This window comes from Lampetra fluviatilis, chromosome 4, assembly GCF_964198595.1.
Source record: "Lampetra fluviatilis chromosome 4, kcLamFluv1.1, whole genome shotgun sequence".
Lineage (NCBI taxonomy): Eukaryota > Metazoa > Chordata > Hyperoartia > Petromyzontiformes > Petromyzontidae > Lampetra > Lampetra fluviatilis.
Genome location: NC_136278.1, coordinates 32,800,651 through 32,813,088, shown reverse-complemented (window position 1 = coordinate 32,813,088; position 12,438 = coordinate 32,800,651). Strand labels below are relative to the sequence as shown.

The following is a 12,438-nucleotide window of genomic DNA, read 5'->3' as shown; positions in this document are numbered from 1 at the left end:
GGCCCGCGTGCCCCGGGGCTTCATTGAGACAAGGGGTGACTGGGCTAACATCAGTGCAGTAAAAAAGCAAATTTGGTTTTATTGATTTTATTTCCTCCGACTTAATGTTTGGGAGATACAGATCGTGACGTATAGACACTTGAGATTTATATATTTATATATATAGATCATTCCAACTTGTTTACTGGGGGTGGCCTTTTAAATTATTGAGATGCGATGTAAGTCGTTCTGAGACACCCCAGTGTGTAAAGGGTGCTTCATCAACAGACACATCATTATTACCATTTTAATGTTGTAACCAGAAAATCCTGAAAAAAAGTTGGAAATTAATTAAGTCGAGCACACTTTATCGTGGGGTCAGTAAACATTTCCCACATGTTGAGCAACCGTGTAGGTAGAAAGCGATGGACTGACATTGTGGGGGCCGACGTCCACATCCCCGCTCCCCGTGAGCGGGCAGGGCACGACGTCCACCCCCTCCACTCCCCCCTCCTCCTCGTCGGCCGCCTCTTTGCCGGGCCCCCGCCGATCGGGTGATCGCCCCCCCCCCGTGCCAGCGCCCTCTCCGAGGGACATATCTGAACGGCTGGCTTACCACCGCCGGGGGTTATCTCCCACACGGTCAAATCACACCACCACAAACGAACGCGGAGGCGTGCACGCGCGTGCCCCTGCAGGGGTGTTTTCCCCTCACAAAGCTGGCGCTGGCCAAAAGGGACGGCGGCTGTATGAATATCTATAGGCGCGTGCTTCCCCAACGGCCAGCGCTACGGCCCCCGGAGGACCCGGCAGTGTAACGCAAACACGCGGTGCAAACTCGCTGCGTAAAGCGCGCTGTGTAAACACGCACGCGAGCACAAGCACGCTCAAACGACGGCGGCCGTATATGCTGCAGTACACGCGCCTCACGCGCATGCTAAAATCACTCGCACCACCCCCACGCTGCAGCCCTGCGCTCGCACTCACGCCGGGCACACCATCTCTCCACGCAGACGCGCCACACACAGATAACAGACGCTACGCCGAGGTTCTGCCCACACACACAGAAATCACACTACACCGATATTCTGTACTAGAGTTGATTAGTGGCGCCAATACGCATTACCCGGAGGAAGAATATTTCGCGAGGAGAGCCTAGCATAACTCTGCCTATGAACCCTGCTACTCAAACGTCCTACCACGTACCTTGAAACGGACGCTGAGAGAGTCGGAGGGAGAAGGACGAGAGAAGACTTGCCCAATCACTGTCTCGCAGCAGCACTCCTTGACATCGCACGGATGCTGTGAGCGGCTTGAAGAGGCAGGACGGAAAGCAGGGAGCTAGTCTTGACGGCCCGGAGGTTGTAGACAACTGCCCCAATCGTCCCCAGGCTCCCACCTTTGTACTCTAAACTTCAAAGGGCCGGGGGGGGCGTCGCGTCGTGCAGCCAATCACACGCCTACCATTCGATTTACAACTGATGCCGCGCCCTCACCTGGAGCGTCCGTTACGCCTACACCCATCGTTTCTTTGTTCGAGCCTTCGTTTTTTAAATCCTTTATATTAAGTTCACTTGCTTGCTTGCTTGCGCGCTTACGACCGTGACAATCTTTCGGTCGTTTTTTAACCCACTTACAGTGATCAAATCGAGCTGACATTTTGCACACAGACTCGTTGTGCGTGACAATTTATTTTCGTGAAATTTTTTTTCCAAAATTTTACACTTTTTAGGAAAAAAATAATTATATTTAATTACCAATTGCTTAATGGTGGCAGGCAATCATCTGACCCATAGGTGGCAGCCATCTCAAGCCAGAGGACGAGAGGACTCTAGCCGCCACGCATATAAAGGATTTATAGTGAAAAACTTTGTTTTTAGGGGTAAATTTTTTGCTCTTTTCACCCCTTACCCATTGTTCTCCCGTGCCCAGTAGTTTGCGCCTTCGGTTTTGCTCTTTACGCCTAATATTCCACCCTCTGTCCTCCCCCCAATGTTGTGAGTAACTCATTGCAGTTGGCCCAGGGAACCTTTTTTTTTTGTGCCCATACAATTTTAAGCCAATTTAGGGGCACCGCAATGTAACCTTTCCGGTGGGGGATTAAAACCCGATGTGCCAGGCAATCCCCCACCAAGACACTACGTGGGTGCGCTGCGTGAGGGTGTGTGTTTAGTGCGGGGAGGCGGGAGGGAGGCGCGGCGCTTGCGGAGTTTCTCCGCGGTCGTGGCACCACATCTCCATACTGGGTGATAAAGAATAAAAAGCTGCACAAAATAAGCATAATAATCATCATATACATACAAAACTCTTGACTCTTTGTCCTTTCAAATTGTTCCATTAACTTTACTGTACTATGCATACAAAAAAAGAAACTACAAATGCTTTTGGGGAGCTCATTTCACGGTGGGAATAATTTTTCGTCAAACCCTCAAGACATGTAGCCTACATATGTTGCAATCAGAAAATGCTAAAACTGTCTCTCTGCACTCTTAGATAGTTGAATAGTCAATGGCCAAAAATGCTTGTTCGGTCAATGTAAGCCTATGGGAGGGAATGCCACTTTGGGCATAGGGCCCCCTGTTTGTTCGTAACCATTAAACTCAGTGGCTCAAATGCAACTGTTTTTGACTCGGGGGGCTTGGGTTTGTCAATAGTATTAGAATACAATTTTTTTCCACCAGCTAAACCTGTTGGACAAAGCCCAGCTAGCCCCAAGATTACGAACCTCAAAGTGTCCAAAAGGGACACGGTAAGAGCTCGAGTTGTCAATTTTTCATGGTTGCTGCTGTCTGATACATAAATGAAATCCAGACTTTTACCAAAAAATATTATTATTTAGCTGAGTTATTAGATGTTGAATCTTCCTTCGGGTTAAGCGCCTCCAATTTCCTCATCAGAATTTAGGGCCACTTTCGCGAGCTAGCTAGCTCGCTCGAGAAAGTGGAACAAAGTGGAACAAAAATGTTCTTGTTCAGCTAAACATCTTATTATTTTATTCTAAACATAGCAGGTCTCTTAATTCATGCCAATTATATATTTCCTTCATCCTTGAGTTCAGAGACAATAACAAATTCAGAAAAAGCTAAAATCGCAAATTTTATGTATTTTAAGGTTTTGTGCATAAACATTGCTCAACTAAACAAATGGCTAAAATATGTATTTTGGCACCAGAATTGGGTGGAGAATGTGCCACAATTATTGTTTTATTTTCAGTTGGTATACTTTTTTAGTTATTAGAGAAAGATAATCTTGGGAAATAAATAAATATTAGCGACCCCCATTCATTTCTATGTTTGCCTGTGTTTGCGGTACAATTCTGGGACGTATAAATTGCAAATACTTTGGGGGGGGGGCTCATTCCATGGTGGAAATGTTTTTTTGTCAAACCCTCCAGACCCCTAACCCCTAATTCTAACCCTCTAACCCTAACCACTAAACCCAACCACAGATTCCCCCCTTACCACTAACCCCAACGTTATTCAATCGGCGGCTTCGTGTTGCCGTATGGTGGACATCTGCGGTACAGGCAGTAAAGAACACCATCAACTTTGTCGCATAGCTGACACACACACATAAGACAAAGACCCCCGTGTCGCTTTAACATACTGCTGGGGCAAGTGATGTTAGCGATCGCTTATGAAGGCCAGCACGGCACATGAAGTGGTAGGCCAACACCACGCCCGGCCGCCTTAGTCTCCCCAGTGGCGATATTTACATGTCGCACCAGGTCCTCATTTGAGGCGGAATCAACCTTACGTGATGCCCAGGGCCGGCTCTCTGCGTCACTGCAGTTGTTACACGTGGCCACACGGTGGCGGTACAGCACCATCCAAGGGTTTAACTTCCCTACCAGGCGCCTCTCTATGAAGCTGGTCGCGTTGCGAGTCGGCGGTGCGGCATGGGTTTGACTTGGGTCGCGCAGTCACCACAGACGCTAGAGGGACTTTACAACCGACGTCAACACGCACACGCACCGAGACCACTTAGATGTAAAGGTTAACGGGTTAATTTACGGGTTCACGTTGGTTCGTTTCGTCAGCAGGCGTCCATGTTGGTTAGGTAATTTATTGGGCGTTCATGTTGGCTAGGTTATTTAAAGGGCATCCATATTTAGAGGACATCCAAATTGGGTAAGTATTTTAGCGGACATCCATATTAGGTTATTTAACAGGCGTCCATGTTGGTTAGGTTATTTTAGCCGGCGTCCATGTTGGTTAGGTTATTAATCGGGCGTCCATCTTAGTTTATTTAAAGGGCGTCCATATTTAGAGGAAGTCCATATTTGGTAAGTATGTTAGCGGACGTCAATATTAGTTAGGTTATTTAGCAGGCGTTCATGTTGGTGGAGTTATTTAGCGTGCATCCATGTTTGTTAGGTTATTTATCGGGTGTCCTTGTTGGTTAAGTATTTAAATGTGCGTCCATGTTGGTTAAGTAGTTTATTGGGCGTCCATGTTAGTTAGGTCATTTAGTAGGCATCCATGTTGGTTAAGTAATTTAATGGGTATCCATGTTGGTTAGGTTATTTTAGCCGGCGTCCCAAACCCTGGACCCTCCCAGGAGCCCCCCTGGCCCCGGGACTAAACACGGACCCACCCCCGGAGCCACCCCCAGACACACCCCGCACCCCCCCAGACACACTCAGGACACCCCCTCCCCGGACCAAACCATGAACCCCCTAGACTCCAAGAACCACCCCGATCTCCCCGCCTGACCTACCACAGACCACTCCCAACGACTTTTGGCCAGCCAAAAGCCACTGCGAGGATGACCGGAGTTTGCGTGATGGTTTATGCTCCTTGACGAGATCAGCAAGATATTGTGGTTCATTTGTGGCAAGCACTGTGTGTGTAATGAGTGCGACCTCATGACATTCCTTCAGCAACCAGAACCCAATGCAGCTGGGCGAGCACTGGATGGACATGATGGGATCTTGCAATACTCGTCACAACACGTGCCGAAGAATTTTGTACACGCTGAAGCTCGGTAATTTATTTTGTCAGACATTCCATAGAGTAGTGAGTTGCAATGTGCTCCACGCGAGCGTGCAAATTGTAGGACCTGACTATTTTGCATGTGGTGATCAAACATATTCTGTCCATGTATGGTTCCGACACTCTTTAGATGAGTAGAGAACTAAATACTGGATTCTGGGACCGATTCTCTCGTAAATATTTTCGCCTGATCCTGAGTAACAACCAGCAGAACCTCCGATTGCTCTGGATTAAACAGCGTTACGTTTAGTAGAAACCACACGTGCACAGCTCGCGTGCACAATCTTCGAGGGTACCGAGGCTCTCCATATATAACTTCGACTTCACTGCGGTGTACAATTGTGAATCATCTGCATATTGATGGAACTGGATGTCATGATATGATATTGGCAATCGGAGTGACGTATGTTGAAAATAGGCAAGGCATAGGCGATGACTGTTCATCGCCCAACTTGACGAACTGTGATCGACCATGTTGGTATGACTCAATCCACCCCTGTGCGGCGCACTGGTTATCCATGATCTTGTAGACGTCGTCAGTGAACTTTAGTAGAACCGTCTCAGTGCTGTGGAACTTCCGGTACGCCGACTGCAATGGGTTGAATCTGCCTGTCGCAGCGACGTGGGAAAGCAACCACTTCAGACACAGGCGCTGTGACCTTTGAAATCGTACTCAGGTTTAAGATCGGGCGATTTCAGACATATGTCCAACAGAGGGCGACATATTTCCTGTTTATTAAATCATATTTAACATTAGCTTTTTCCGTGTATATTTTTGGAAAATTAGAATGCTTTTAAACTTATAATTTTCAACAATAAATATACGTTGAAAAAGACATACTTGTGAATCGGCATGAATATACAAGATAATACCTAGGTCATGACAAGATTTTTGAAGAACCCAGGTGTCGTGGTCAGCCTGGCTTCCCCTGAGGCGAGGGGAAGTCGTACAATTACAAATCCCTCACTAAATGTGGTCAATTATTTCAAAATTAACATAACTTATGCGTGACGCCTCTTGCGCAAATTGTACTGCTAAATTAAATGTAGATGGGCCATTAGCATAAAATGAAGGGCTGTACGACTTTTAAAATTGGAAACAAAGGCGAATGCACCAGGGCTCCGTTTGTCCGTTCGAGCATTCCAATCAGAGCGCCTTCACCACCCACATGGCTCCGGAAACGCAGCCAGCACGTCAGCACGTTGTGTAATTGAACTCGGTTAATCACAATTCCGTATTTATCTTCTTGGTTCTTTCGGTAAAGTAGGGAAATAATAAAATAAAACATAATAAAATACAATTCTCACGACGTTTCGGCCACAACGCAAGCAGCCGTCCTCAGGTGAAGAACAGGTCTGTCGGAAAGACAGCGTCTCATTCAGACGCTGTCTTTTATTATTTTATTATTTTCCTTCTACGTGACTTTACCGAAAGAACCAAGAAGATGAATCCCTGCAGTCACGAAAGCTTTAAATCGAAATTCCGTATTTGTAAATACTGTACAGCATATAAGATTATATTTGACTATATGGGTATTGCGTAAGGCTATGTAGACATCTATAAAAGTCATTGGCCATCGAGCAGAGACCATAAACTCACTACACTTGATAACCTGGTTTAATCACGGTTTAATCACATGGCTAAAACCCAGATTCTAATCCAGGATCTGCCGGCTCAGTACCACCAACACGTCCATTATGAACCCGATCAGTCACGCGACCATTTCAAGTCTATTACTATATTAATCAACAACATCCGCCATTCGCCATTAAGTGGCGGTTATGTCACAAAGGCGCCTGTGGCTGGCCAGGTGCACATTGAAACGACGTGAAGTGTCGAAGGCTCGCTGACAGGTAATGGGTGCCATGGGTTGACTGACTGACATGACTGGCAGATTCATCTGCTGTGCCCCCCCAACTGTGCCAACTTGCTACATTTTAGCCACCCGGCGCTCCGCTCGTTGTGATCATCATAATCACACCCACTGTCATAATAACAGCATTAATTATCATACATTACTGAACCCCATATCTGGAAGAGAGTGACGTCAAGGGCACGAATATTGCAGTTAAGGGGGGGGCAGGAATAATGTGCGCGCGCTCACGTGCGCTCTCTCCACTTTCTTGCTGATACTCCCCCCATCACAACCCCTCCTCCCCTCCCTCCGCTCTCCTCCATATCCTCTCGCGCCCAAGCGCCGGTACTCATAGGCGCGCGTTCGCCGCCCTGCCACAGCAACAGCGCAGGCAACGGAGAAGCGATTATGCTGCTGTTGCTGATGACGACCACCACGATAACAACGATGAAGATGACGACGATGAAGATGGCCATCAAGATGATGATGTTGGATTAACGATAACAAATGAACAACGTCCCTGAGCGATTAGGTGAGAGGGCGAGGGAGCGGGAATCGTCCCTGAGTCTTGATAATTAACGATGACGCGACGTGGAGACGCGAGGAGCCGACCGGACACCCTGAGCCCCCGAAGCGGATCCAGGCTGCTGCGTGAGAGCAAGGCGTGAGAAGGTTGCATGATGGAAGAGGCGGCGTGAAAAGACGACGCGAGAGAGAAGGCAGCGTGTGAGAGAAGGCGTGAGAAGAGGGCACGATAGGCTACGGGAAGGACCCGGCGGCCAGAGAGATGCGCTGGCTCCCAGGCGCTCCATTTCCGAAGCAGCGCCCAGTGGTGGTCATGGATGCTCGCGCGCCGAGGCGGAACGCAAGCTAAATTCCGTCCATGCCGATTCTTGACCGTCCATTGTGTTCCATAATTGTCACCACCACCATCACCTCTTCTTCCTTCTACTACTGCCCTGTTTCCGCCCCACGTACGCGCTCAGCCGCCCCCTCCCCGTCCTCCACACCCCCTGCCACTGAGAGGGAGCGCGCTTGAGCACCACGCGGTGAGATGAATGATAATCAGCGGCGGCATCAGCGGCCGTGGTGGTGGTGGAGCCTCGACTCGATGGCGCAAGAAGAGCAGTAGCGCCACATCGGTGAGTGCGACTTCTTCAAACACGGGTATAATGATTATCTCGTGTCGAGCTCGACGAGTTCAATCGCAATCTGGTACAGACCCCTCGCGCGACTACAGGCGACTGCTATCATTCACGGCGAGATGCAATCCCTGCTGCGCGCATGACATGGATGAGTTTGTTCGTGTGATAGTGCGTATGTGTGTATGTATGAATTGCGGGCGTGGTGCTGGCCACCAACCCCCTCGGTGTACTGTCTCCGCTTTATTAGGTGGTCTCTAACAAGAGTTACACCAACAGTCTGTTAAGGTTATACGGAGGATCTCTATATGTATGCCCGTATGTGTGTCTATATGTATGTGCCTCCGGCATTCAACGGTGCTCGCTAACAGCACTTTCCCCAACGGCCTGTGTCGACACGGGCGATCGTTCAATGTGTGTGTATGCTTGCGCGCATGTGTATAGGTGTACCGTGTCAAATGTATGTTGTATGTTGAACTTCTTTCGCACCGTACGTAGCCAACTGTGTGTGTGCGTGCATATGTGGTTGAGTATGTGTTTGTGGGCAGCGATAGTGTAGCGGTTAGCTACACGAACTCGGCGACCCGAGTTCGATTACCGCTCACGGCCAACACCAGTGGCGATTATCTGAAACGGTCCTGGGCCTCCCCTAGGTCGACTCAGCCTTAAATGAGTACCTGGTGCGGTGTGTGAAAACATCGCCACTGGGGAGACAAAGGCGGCCGGGCGTGGTGCTGGCCACCCATCCCCTCGTGTGCCGTGCCGGCTTTCATAGATGTTCGCTAACAACTCTGGTCCCAACAGCTTACGCAGGGTTGACGGGGGATAATTTTCCTTTGTATTTATTCGTGTGTACTTCTGTGTCCGTGTGTGCACATAAGCGTGTGTGAGTGTGTCCGCGTGTGTACGTATTAGTATGTGTAAGCATAGGTCCGTGTCTATATCTCTGTGCCTGTATGCGTTTGTGTGTATGTCCGCTCGTCGATATGTGTCTGTGTATATGCATGAGTCTGTATGTGTGTATATGTGCTTTGTGCGTGTTTTCTTATGTATGTAGGGAACGGTGGTGCAGTGGTTAGCGCACTGCGCTATGTATGATCCTGACGATCTGAGTTCAGCAAGGAAAGCCAAGGGTATATGGTCACACGAGGAAGTGTGAGTGGGGGTGGTGGTTAGCAGACTGCGCTACGAACCTGACAACTCAAGTTCGATTCCTGCTCACAGCCAACATCAGCGACGAATTACCTGAACCTGTCATGGGTCGACTCAGCCTTAAATGAGTACCTGGTAAAGTGTGTAGTAAATAGTGCACATCAGCACTGGATGGACAAAGCTGGCCACGCCACTTTCATGTGCCTTCGTATGTGCAAATGGGACTTTTCCCAAACAACCTGTATAGGCTACATGGGGGATCATTGGTCAATTCCTCCTGTGTGTTGGGGGGGGGCACATACATAGGAGGGTTAGGGGGTTTACAGCTGCAGTGTACAGATCGTAGAGAGGGTTGCCCCCCAGGTGCCCTGGCCGAATCTCGTGGGAATCTGCGGTGGGGCGAACCGCACGATCATCGGCCACAGCGATTAGACAGATCAATACTTTGCGGGTGCGAGGCATTCGGCGAGAAGATAAAGCAAGGGCATGGCTCACCCATGAATGCGAATGGGGAGCGGTGGCTACAAACCTGGCGATCCGAGTTAGATTCTCGCTCACGGTCAATATCAGTGAATAATATGCACACCGGTGCTTAGATGAGTACCTGGCGCGGTCAGTAAACATCGACAATAGGGAGACAAATGCGACCGGTTGTTGTGCTGGTCATCTACCCGATCGTGTGCTGGGCCAGCCTTCATAGATGTTCGCTAACAGCACTTGCTCCAACAGTATATTACGGATAAAACGCGGGATATTTCTGTTTGTCTACGCGTGTTCATGTGTGTACCTGTGTGTGTGCTGGTAGGGTTGTGGGAATGAATTGAGGTTGCCGGGTTCGTAGTGCAGCGCGCTAACCACTACGTTATCGCTCTATGCAAATCATACCCCACTCATACGTGCACAAAGATAAAAAGACAAACATGCACACCACACACAAATATACTACACATGCTGTTGGGGCAATTGCTGTTCGTGAACACCGATTGAGGTTAGCGTGGCGCACGAGGGGGTGGTGTGGCGAACACCACACCCGGTCGCCTTTGTCTCCCGGGTGGCGATGTTTACAGACTGTACCAGGTACTAATGTGTGGCTGTCGACTCCGGAGGGTCCCAGAATGGCTTCAGATATTCCGTGAGCGAGAAATGAACTCGGGTCGTCGATTTCGGAGCGCAGTGCACAAACCACGACGCTACCGCTTGTCGACACACCAACATTCACACACAGGCCACCATCACAAACAAAACGCGCATGGATGCGCATTGCACGCGCCGCGCCTGGCTCCTTAACGCCCAGCACACGTAGCGTGGCGCGGGGTCGGTGGGGAACTGTGGGGAGGGGGTCTGTGTGTGTGTGGAGAGGGGCTCGGGATTCCTCGCGTTGGGTAGAGGGATTGTCTGCGAAGAGACGGAGCGAGGGATTACATCGAATTGAAAAACAAAAGCGTCAGAAAACGCAACTGTGAAGCAGGACAGAAAGTAGGAACATTGCATTAAGACGTGGGTCCTGCGGATGGGATGTGTGAGCTGCGATTTGAGAAAAGGGTGTTAAAACTAGATTTGAAGCTTCCTTGACTGCAGGAATTACTCTTTGGTTCTTTCGGCAAAGTCACGTGGAAAGAGAATAAATAAAATAATACAATACGACGTTTCGATGGCAGCACAAGCAGTCGTCATCAGGTAGAACTAAATTTGAGAGCGAGACAAAACACAGACACGGGGACACACAGACAGACACACACGCAGATAGAGACAACACAGATACACAGAGAGAGAGACACACAACATAGACACATAAAAAGGTGTTGTCCATAGCGGCGCTATCCGCCATGAGAGGGGCGGTGGGGGGGGGAGTTAGGGGTAGGAAGCTGTTCCACCTCCACCCACTTGGCAGACTTGAGGGGGGGAGGCGGTTAGGATAGGGGGCTTTTCCACCCCCCGCACGTGTAAAATAGAGGCGCAACTCATAGAATTGAAGTAGAAACGAACAGAACACTTTTCTTTTGATCAGGTGAGAGTCCACTGACCATACTTTACCGCACCGATCAGAGCAGGTTGGTGCAGGCATAATGTATTTCCCTCTACTGCCCAAATGAGACAAGGAGTGTATTTTGCAAAGGCGACCCGGGATAAGAAAACAAATATACAGTGGAAAAAACTAAAGATATTCAACATCACAATACTTTTTTCAGAAGCCATAATTATACTTTGAAATTGATTGAGGACAGAATGTTCTGAGAAACAGAAAATAAGGGATGAGCACCAGTGGTGAAGACTGCCGACGAAGCGTGAGCCGAACGAGAGACGTCCAATACATAGGAGCAGATATTTTATTAGCTCGTGCGCAGGGGCTAGATAGGTTGTTGCAACGGAATAAGGAGGCCTTAATATAGAAGTGGATAGATCATGAATGGTGACAAGGCAATGGATCACCTACAAAGATTACATTCACATCTGCCAAGCGATGAATGCAGGCTGAACCAACACGTGCTGTGTTCAAGTCACTGAAGCGTCATTGAAGTGTGTTCTTCCTCGTAATAAATGAAGAGGCGGTACATTCGATAGCACTGTGCTGGTGGCGAGAAGGGGAGGGCAGTGGAGGAGGTCGGGTGGGCTAGGAGTCCTGATTGATTGGGGTCGGATCTCCCTGGGATACAAAGGCGACCATCACAAACCTCGACACGAGGTGCGTGGAGTCAGGTTGCACGCACCCAAACCACGGTCCTTAATCATTGCACAGAACGGCTGGCAACCGCAAACACGCTGCAATAATTTAGCTTTTTCTTCTTGGTTCTTTCGGTAAAGTCACGTAGAAGGGAAGTAATAAAATAATAAAAATAAAACATAATAAAACAATTCTCACGACGTTTCGGCTACAACGCAAGCAGCCGTCTTCAGGTGAAGAATGAGACACTGCCAAGCCAGGAGCTTATATATAAGCTGAGTTGGAGGTGGAAGAAGAAGAGAGCCTTAACAAAAGAATGTGCATATCAAGAGGAATATGACTTTGAAACCCCCCCGCCCACCTCCTACGCATTTCCCATGAATATGCTAAATTCCTCTTGATATGCACATTCTTTTGTTAAGGCTCTCTTCTTCTTCCACCTCCAACTCAGCTTATATATAAGCTCCTAGCTTGGCAGTGTCTCATTCTTCACCTGAAGACGGCTGCTTGCGTTGTAGCCGAAACTTCGTGAGAATTGTTTTATTATGTTTTATTTTTATTGTTTTATTACTTCCCTTCTACTTGACTTTACCAAAAGAACCAAGAAGATTAATCCCTGCAGTCACGAAAGCTTTAAATCGAAATTTAGCTTT

General features: G+C 48.6%; 1 protein-coding gene across 1 annotated transcript in view; it reads left to right on the top strand.

The window, feature by feature from the left end:
- The first annotated feature begins 7,019 nt into the window (after positions 1–7,019).
- The window catches only part of LOC144931789 (potassium voltage-gated channel subfamily B member 1-like), a 121,437-nt gene continuing 116,018 nt past the window's right edge, over positions 7,020–12,438 (top strand). Inside the window, exon 1 of the mRNA XM_078856093.1 lies at positions 7,020–7,971. The gene's annotated coding sequence lies outside the window, so the exon portion shown is untranslated. The remainder of the gene's footprint in view (positions 7,972–12,438) is intronic.